Source organism: Oncorhynchus tshawytscha, linkage group LG07 (assembly GCF_018296145.1).
Source record: "Oncorhynchus tshawytscha isolate Ot180627B linkage group LG07, Otsh_v2.0, whole genome shotgun sequence".
Lineage (NCBI taxonomy): Eukaryota > Metazoa > Chordata > Actinopteri > Salmoniformes > Salmonidae > Oncorhynchus > Oncorhynchus tshawytscha.
The window spans coordinates 11,789,435-11,798,584 of NC_056435.1; positions in this window are offsets into that span (position 1 = coordinate 11,789,435).

Consider the following 9,150-nt stretch of genomic DNA (forward strand, 5'->3'; position numbering starts at 1 on the left):
AGTCCCTAGCTACTACCGTCCTCTCTCTCCAGTCCCTAGCTACTACCCTTCTCTTTCTCTCTCCAGTCCCTAGCTACTACTCTTCTCTCTCTCTCTCTCTCTCTCTCTCTCCAGTCCCTAGCTACTACCCTCTCTCTCTCTCCAGTCCCTAGCTACTACCCTTCTGTCTCTCCAGTCCCTAGCTACTACCCTTCTGTCTCTCCAGTCCCTAGCTACTACCCTTCTCTCTCTCCAGTCCCTAGCTACTACCCTCTCTCTCTCCAGTCCCTAGCTACTACCCTTCTGTCTCTCCAGTCCCTAGCTACTACCCTTCTGTCTCTCCAGTCCCTAGCTACTACCCTTTCTCTCTCCAGTCCCTAGCTACTACCCTCCTCTCTCTCCAGTCCCTAGCTACTACCCTTCTCTTTCTCTCTCCAGTCCCTAGCTACTACTCTTCTGTCTCCAGTCCCTAGCTACTACCCTCCTCTCTCTCCAGTCCCTAGCTACTACCCTTCTCTTTCTCTCTCCAGTCCCTAGCTACTACTCTTCTCTCTCCTCTCTCTCTCTCTCCAGTCCCTAGCTACTACCCTTCTCTCTCTCTCCAGTCCCTAGCTACTACCCTTTCTCTCTCTCCAGTCCCTAGCTACTACCCTTCTCTCTCTCTCCAGTCTCTAGCTACTACCCTTCTGTCTCTCCAGTCCCTAGCTACTACCCTTCTGTCTCTCCAGTCCCTAGCTACTACCCTTCTGTCTCTCCAGTCCCTAGCTACTACCCTTCTGTCTCTCCAGTCCCTAGCTACTACCCTTCTGTCTCCAGTCCCTAGCTACTACCCTTCTCTCTCTCCTGTCCCTAGCTACTACCCTTCTCTGTCTCCAGTCCCTAGCTACTACCCTCCTCTCTCTCCAGTCCCTAGCTACTACCCTTCTCTTTCTCTCTCCAGTCCCTAGCTACTACTCTTCTCTGTCTCCAGTCCCTAGCTACTACCCTTCTCTCTCTCCAGTCCCTAGCTACTACCCTTCTCTCTCTCCTGTCCCTAGCTACTACCCTTCTCTGTCTCCAGTCCCTAGCTACTACCCTCCTCTCTCTCCAGTCCCTAGCTACTACCCTTCTCTTTCTCTCTCCAGTCCCTAGCTACTACCCTCCTCTCTCTCCAGTCCCTAGCTACTACCCTTCTCTCTCTCTCTCTCTTTCTCTCTCTCCAGTCCCTAGCTACTACCCTTCTGCTTTGAGACGCGGGGGACCTTTCACACTGACTCTCTCTCTTCCTGGTGCCATCTCAACCGTAGTGTTAAAACATCTCTACTTCTAGCCTCTCTATCATCTCAACTCAGTTGAGCCTTTTAATCAGTGTGACAACGTTACTACTGTAGACCCACCCTGGGCAAAACAAGGATGACTCTCGTCGTCCTTCCGGAATTTGATTTGTGAATGTGTTCTCTATTCCATTTCTAGCTTGTTGTATGAGCTCAGATTTGTCTTCTGGGTGACATTGACACGGATGATGATGCGTTCATCTTTGCATTCTCTCTCTTCACACCTAGTCAGTGTTTAAACTGGAATTACAACATCTTCAACAACGTTCAGGGATTCAATACTATGCTTTTCAGTAATTACTACAGTATATGCAACCCGTGCAGAATGGTGCAACGTACGTACTTGCATTGGTGCAGGAGCGACTTTCACACCACTGTAGCATTTTAAAAACATTTTTAATCTTGTCTATTGATGTTTTAATGATTTGCTGAGCTGAGCTTTTGGGTATTAGACAGAGAGCAGGTGGGCAGGTGCCAACTCAAACAATTATTACTTTACCTCTATCTGAAAGACAGTGGAACGGACTTAGGGAAAGCCCAACTGTATTACTAGATTGTGGCTGTACTCTTGGGGGTAAAGGCTGCAGTTGGCCAGTGGTCTCGCAGCGGATGTAGGCTCTATCGCAATTAGTCTTTCCTTGATTCCTCACATCCTATCTCCTTGCCTAATATGGTTGAGGAGGAGGAGAGAAGGGATGCGAAGATTCAAGGACATTTTAATTGAGAAAGCCATAGAATGGTGGCCGTTACTGTGAACCCCCCCCCTCCCTCGCTACACACTGGAAGCCTGTAGCGCTCAGCAATAGCAACTAGCAAGCAAAGGGCATTGGAGGAAGAGTGGAAGGGGCACCAGTTTCCAAGCAGTTAGTGGTGAACCAACAGTCTGATATACAATCACTACAGTACTACTGCATTATTTTGGTTGTCGTATGTGCTTCTGAGAAAGAAAAAAAATATGTAGCCATGTTGTGGTCCTCTGACGATTTCTGGTATTTTGAGGATATCATTTTGTGTACATGATTTTATTTTTAAACCACAACTACTTCTACAAAGCTGATTACACTGTACAGGCGTTTTAAACCCCAAGCCACACTACAATCTTCTTAGTTGATCAGACCTTGGCCTTCTTGTGAGAGTTGACTTTCTTTCAGATAAACTTCAGAAAGCCCAAATAACATTTGACTTCAGATTGACTGGGATATTGAAATGCACATTATGTAAATATATATGTCATTTTTAGATCGTAGATGATGGATATAGCATGAGGTTGTTTCTATTGTTATTAGAATATATCACAAAGACTGGAAAAAATCCCAGATAAATGAATTATTACATAATAAGATTTTACCTGTTTATTTTGTATATCTATGTTTTTAAATTGTATCAATTTATGGCCCAAATGGCCCAAAACGGTCACTCTTCCTTCCCCAGATGAGACTAACTTCTTTCTAAGGTGATCTGATGAAAATCCCCTCAAATGGAACCCTGAATCAACAGTTATATACCATTTTCACACTACTGAGCTGAGCCGAACTAAGCCGAACCGAGTTGGATAGAGATGGCCTGGTTAAGCATCCACCATAGTTGCTGGAAGAAAGCTGAAAATGACAATGTGATCGGAAAATATCAGAGCCAGCAAAGAATGGTTCGGGTTGGCTCAGTAGTGTGAAAATAGTCATTGTTTTACCTCAGACATCCTAGCTCAGACCCTTATGTTACACTACAACATTGACATACCATTGCTACAATGTTGCAAGAATGTTATTCCTTGTATGTGACCATCAGACAGTGTTTTCTGTAACACACTTCCTCTCAAAACAACCCTAAAGCTAAACCTAGGTTCGCTTCGGTTCTGTATTTGCTGATAGTCGAACAGTGTGACTTGGCACAAATGACTGTTCTATTGGCAAGTGGACTTGCCAATCATTTTTATGCTTTGAAGTTATTTAACAAACTTTCAGATGCCTGGTTGGAAGTGGATGTTAAATATTGTACAGATAAATTGTATGCTATTGTCCCTAAAATAAAGTATAGTGACTGCTCATTACAGATGTTGTCTATCTGAAATCTATGAATTGTTTTTATCTAATAATGTTGTTTTTCTGAAAACAGACCACTAGATGGCAGCGTTTAGCATTGAATGGGTCTTAGGTTTTATTTTATTTACACAGGGAATATACACATGCCAGAAACATTTTGATCAGGTCATTCATTTTCAGTCTGTGAGGGGATGGTTTGGGGTCCCATGTCTTTCAGTGCTTGTCCAAAATCAACCCTCAAACTGGACCCAATATTAAAGAATATTGCCTTTGACAAGCATATCGACTCTCTTCAAACTGAAAGAAGACCTTTCTTCCTTGTTGACGCAGATACCTCAAGGGTGATCTATATAAACATTCTAGAAACATATGATGGAGAGTGTGGAGGAAAAATGGTCTTCTACTGAGATGATGATGATGTCATGCGGACCCACCTCGATGAAAACTTGCTTGTCAAAATGATGTATGGAATGGGATTTCCTCTGGAGCAACTAAAAAAAAAAAACGAAAGAAAATGTGGCGTAAAATGTGGCCCGCTTTTGCGTAGCCATCTGTTCATACATCCTTACCATTTTGTGAACCCTTTGTGGATGTCATTCGTCGTAGATGTCAGTCAAGTGTTTTATCGCAGTTATCAGGCAAAGTTCATGAATGGACAGACCTGGGGGGGGAAATCAGGCCTAGTCATTGATGTGTAATAAGATAGTAAACCTGCCTCACAATCTTTCCAAAAAAAAAAAAAAAGTTTACTCATTCACTATGATAACTCTGAAGTTCTGAGCTCAACAGTCTTGCTCACTGTCTCATAACTACAGCACCAGTATGCAGTGATGGAAAAAGTATAGTTGTATTAGTAGCAGGCTTTAAACTACCATGGAGTATGATTGCTTTGGAGTGTGTTTTAAAAAAATGTTTTTTTCTTTACAAATGCCAACTTAGAGAATCAACTGAGGGGCAACTATTGGCAACTATTTCCTTGATATTTGAATACGGGTCTCAGAAAAACAAATAATGTTTGAAATTATTTTTTGAATACCTCTCAGAAAGATCAGTCATATTTGAAGGTATTTGAATATATGCAAGTTATTTCAAAATATATATGATCATTAGCACATGGTTCGGAGGGCTTTCTGAATTGAATCTTAATATATAGCCTAAAATTAAATATTTAATGATTTACAGGAAGAATGAAGAAGAAAAAAATGTACATGTTAAACAAACATTTCTCAATTGAAATAATGGAAAGTAAAACAAATGTAAACCAAACAGATTTTATTGTTGAACATTTTTTTTGTCAGAATTTCTTTTACATCATGGTCATATCCTAAGGTTATTTAACGGTCATTGTAGATGGTGGTTAATCATGGTGGTGATTGCGTTTGATAAACATCCATCGCAAATGTTTTGTCACTCATTGAGCAACGGTCAGGCCTGAATGTTCTACTAGCGATGCTGATGACCCGTTCCACAGGGTCTGAGGATGCAGGGACATGGAGGTACATTGCAGTCAACTTTGATAGGTTCGGGTAACGGGGGGCGTTGTCCTCCCAGAACACTAGGGGGTCTGACATTTCCATCAGGCAAGGAGAAGAGAGGTAAGTTTGATACCTCTGTGGCGACAACATCAGGTTAGGGGTTGAGGGGTAAGAACAAGGCAAAAAAAACTTCCTTACCTTTGCAGGTGGTTCTTGTGCAATGGCACAAGCTCTGGGCACCTAGCTGCTCTGGGCACCTAGCTGCTCTGGGCACCTAGCTGCTCTGGGCACCTAGCTGCTCTGGGTACCTAGCTGCTCTGGGTACCTAGCTGCTCTGGGCACCTAGCTGCTCTGGGCACCTAGCTGCTCTGGGCACCTAGCTGCTCTGGGCACCTAGCTGCTCTGGGCACCTAGCTGCTCTGGGCACCTAGCTGCTCTGGGCACCTAGCTGCTCTGGGCACCTAGCTGCTCTGGGCACCTACCTGCTCTGGGCACCTACCTGCTCTGGGCACCTAGCTGCTCTGGGCACCTAGCTGCTCTGGGTACCTAGCTGCTCTGGGCACCTACCTGCTCTGGGCACCTACCTGCTCTGGGCACCAGAAGGCCTGGAAGCGAGGATCAAGAAGAGCTGACAGCTGCTTAGACAAACGTTTCCTTAAAAGGAGAGTGATGCTTCTCCACAGACATCTTAGAGAGAATGGGTTTTACTGTTCTTCACCAAAACATTGTACAAGCTGAAATGCAAGTACAACTGGTTTATAATTTAACAAATTGTTTTTATAAAACTAAATATACAAGGGTAGCACTTTATAACAGCTCCACACAACAAAGCAAATGGATTGGTAAAACGTTTATCGTTCATGTATTAGTCATTACTCCATTCATAAGATGTTTAACATAGGTCCTTATAAACCATTTACTAAATCATTAGTTAAGTATTTTGTGTGGCCTTTATACTTTATAAATACTTTTTTTTACTAATGTTTTGAGTGACCAGTGTAATTTCTCATCAAATGATGGACATGCCATTCGTTAACATTCCAGGAGTACCTGATGCTCCTTATTGTCGAAAATAGCCTAAAACATTTCACAATTCCTGACATTTAATCCTAGTAAAAAATCACTGCCTTAGGTCAGTTAGGATCACCACTTTATTTTAAGAATGTAAAATGTCAGAATAATAGTAGAGAATGATTTCTTTCAGCTTTTATTTCTTTCATCTCATTCCCGGGGGGTCAGAAGTTTACATACTCTCAATTCGTATTTGGTAGCATTGCCTTTAAATTGTTTAACTTGGGTCAAACGTTTCGGGTAGCCTTCCACAAGCTTCCCACAATAAGTTGGGTGAATTTTGGCGCATTCCTCCTGACAGAGCTGGTGTAACTGAGTCAGGTTTGTAGGCCTCCTTGCTCACACAAGCTTTTTCAGTTCTGCCTAGGTCTTGAAATACATCTACAGATACACCTCCAATTGACTCAAATTATTTCAATTAGCTTATCAGAAGCTTCTAAAGCCATTACATAATTTTCTGGAATTTTCCAAGCTGTTTAATAAAGGCACAGTCATCTTAGTGTATGTAAACTTCTGGCCCACTGGAACTGTTATACAGTGAGTAATAAGTGAAATAATCTGTCTGTAAACAATTGTTGGAAAAATTACTTGTGTCATGCACAAAGTAGATGTCCTAACCGACTTGCCAAAACTATAGTTTGTTAATAGGAAATTTGTGGAGTGGTTGAAAAAACGAGTTTTAATAACTCCAGTGTATGTAACTGTATATAGTATATTATGATAAGATGGCGCCGAAGAGGATGGCTGATGTTTTACATGCTCCAAACCAACTGTACTATTTTTCTTTTTTTTACGTTTAAAAAAAAAGACGTTATTTTGTACATAATGTTGCTGCTACCATCTCTTACGACCGAACGTAACTTCTGGACATCAGAACAGCGATTACTCACCTCAAACTGGAAGAATCTTTTTCCTTTAACGAGTCTGACGAGAAGGATATACTGCTTTCCTGAGAACAGGCCCAAATCCCTTTTGGGCCTGTTCATTTGCGTAACGAAAAGACAGAGAAAAAGGGAATGGAGATTGGGATGTCTTATGACAATGCATAGGTGAGCAAGTAAACTCCCACTTCCATCCGTTCTATTGGCTAACGTGCAATCACTGGAAAATAAAATTGATGACCTACAATAAAGATTATCCTACCAAAGGGCCATTAAAACCTATAATATCTTATGTTTCACCGAGTTGTGGCTGAACGACGACATGGATAATATAGAGCTGGCGTGATTTTCCATGCACCGGCAGAACAGAGAAGCTACGTCTGGTAGGACAAGGTGTGGGGGTGTGTGTCTATTTGTCAATAACAGCTGGTGTGCGATGTCTAATGTTAAAGAAGTTTCGAGGTATTGCTCGCCTAAGGTTGAGTACCTTATGATAAGCTGTAGACCACACTATCTACCAAGAGATTATTCGAAGTCGTCTATTTACCACCACAGACCAATGCTGGCACTAAGACCGCACTCAACCAACTCTATAAGGCCATAAACAAACAAGAAAATGCTCACCCAGAAGCGGATCTCCTAGTGGCCGGGGACTTTAATGAAGGCAAATTGAGATCAGTTTTACCAAATTTGTATGTGCAACCAGAGGAGAAAAAAACTCTAGACCACCTTTACTAAACACAAATAGATGCATACAAAGCTCTCCCCCATGCTCCATTTGGCAAATCTGACCATAATTCTATCCTCCTGATTCTTGCTTACAAGCAAAAACTTAAGCAGGAAGTAAAGTGACTCGCTCAATACGGAAATGGTCAGATGATGCGAATGCTACGCTACAGGACTGTTTTGCTAGCACAGACTGAAATATTTTCCTATGATTCATCCAATGGCATTGAGGAGTATACCATTTCAGTCATCGGCTTCATCAATAAGTGCATTGACGATGTCGTCCCCACAGTGACCATACGTACATATCCCAACCAGAAGCCATGGATTACAGGCAACATCCGCATCGAGCTAAAGGCAAGAGCTACTGCTTTCAAGGAGCGGGACAGTAATCCGGACGCTTATAAGAAATCCCGCTATGCCCTCAGACGAATCATCAAACAGGCAAAGCGTCAATACAGGATTAAGATTGAATCCTACTACACCTGCTCTGATGCTTGTCTGATGTGGCAGGGCTTGAAAACTATTACAGACTACAAAGGGAAACCCAGACACGAGCTGCCATGTGACACGAGCCTACCAGATGAGCTAAATGCCTTTTATGCTCGCTTCGAGGTAAGCAACATTGAAGCATGCACAAGAGCACCGGCTGTTCTGGATGACTGTGTGATAACGCTCTCGGGAGCCGATGTGAGCAAGACCTTAAACCAGGTCAACATTCACAAAACGGCGGGGCCAGGCGGATTGCCAGGACGTGTACTGAAAGCATGCGGGGACCAACTGGCAAGTGTCTTCACTGACATTTTCAACCTCTCCCTCACCGACTCTGTAATACCTACATGTTTCAAGCAGACCACTATAGTACCTGTTCCCAAGGAAGCGAAGGTAACCTGCCTAAATTATTACCGCCCCGTAGCACTCACGTCGGTAGCCAAGAAGTGCTTGAAAGGCTGATCATGGCTAACATCAACAGCATCCTCCCGGATACCCTAGACCCACTCCAATTCGCATACCGTCCCAACAGATCCACAGATGACGCAATCTCAATCGCACTCCACATGGCCCTTTCCCACCTGGACAAAAGGAACACCTATGTGAGAACGCTGTTCATTGACTACAGCTCAGTGTTCAACACCATAGTGCCCACGAAGCTCATCACTAAGCTAAGGACCATGGGACTAAATACCTCCTCTGCAACTGGATCCTGGACTTCCTGAAGGGCCGCCCTCAGGTGGTAAGGGTAGGCAACAAGGGTAGTAAGGGTAGTCTGCCACACTGATCCTCAACACTGGGGCCCTTCAGGGGTGTGTACTTAGTACCCTCCTGTACTCCCTGTTCGCCTACGACTGCGTGGCCAAACACAACTCCGACACCGTCATTAGGTTTGCTGACGACACACCAGTGGTAGGCCTGATCACCGACAACGATGCGGTGCCTGTTCATTTATCATTTGCATGGTTTCCTGCTTGTTTATAGTCTTGTACAGTTCATTGAGTGGCAGATAGTTGTTTTTATTGTCCCGAGGCTGAATACATGCAGCAGTCACAATAACAGATAAGCTCTCTCGGGAGCTAGAAGGATCGGCATTTGACCATGAGGTATTCCACGATGGGTGAACAATGGGTTGAGCCTTCCACTGCGCTAGAGTCAGCACACCATTTGCTGT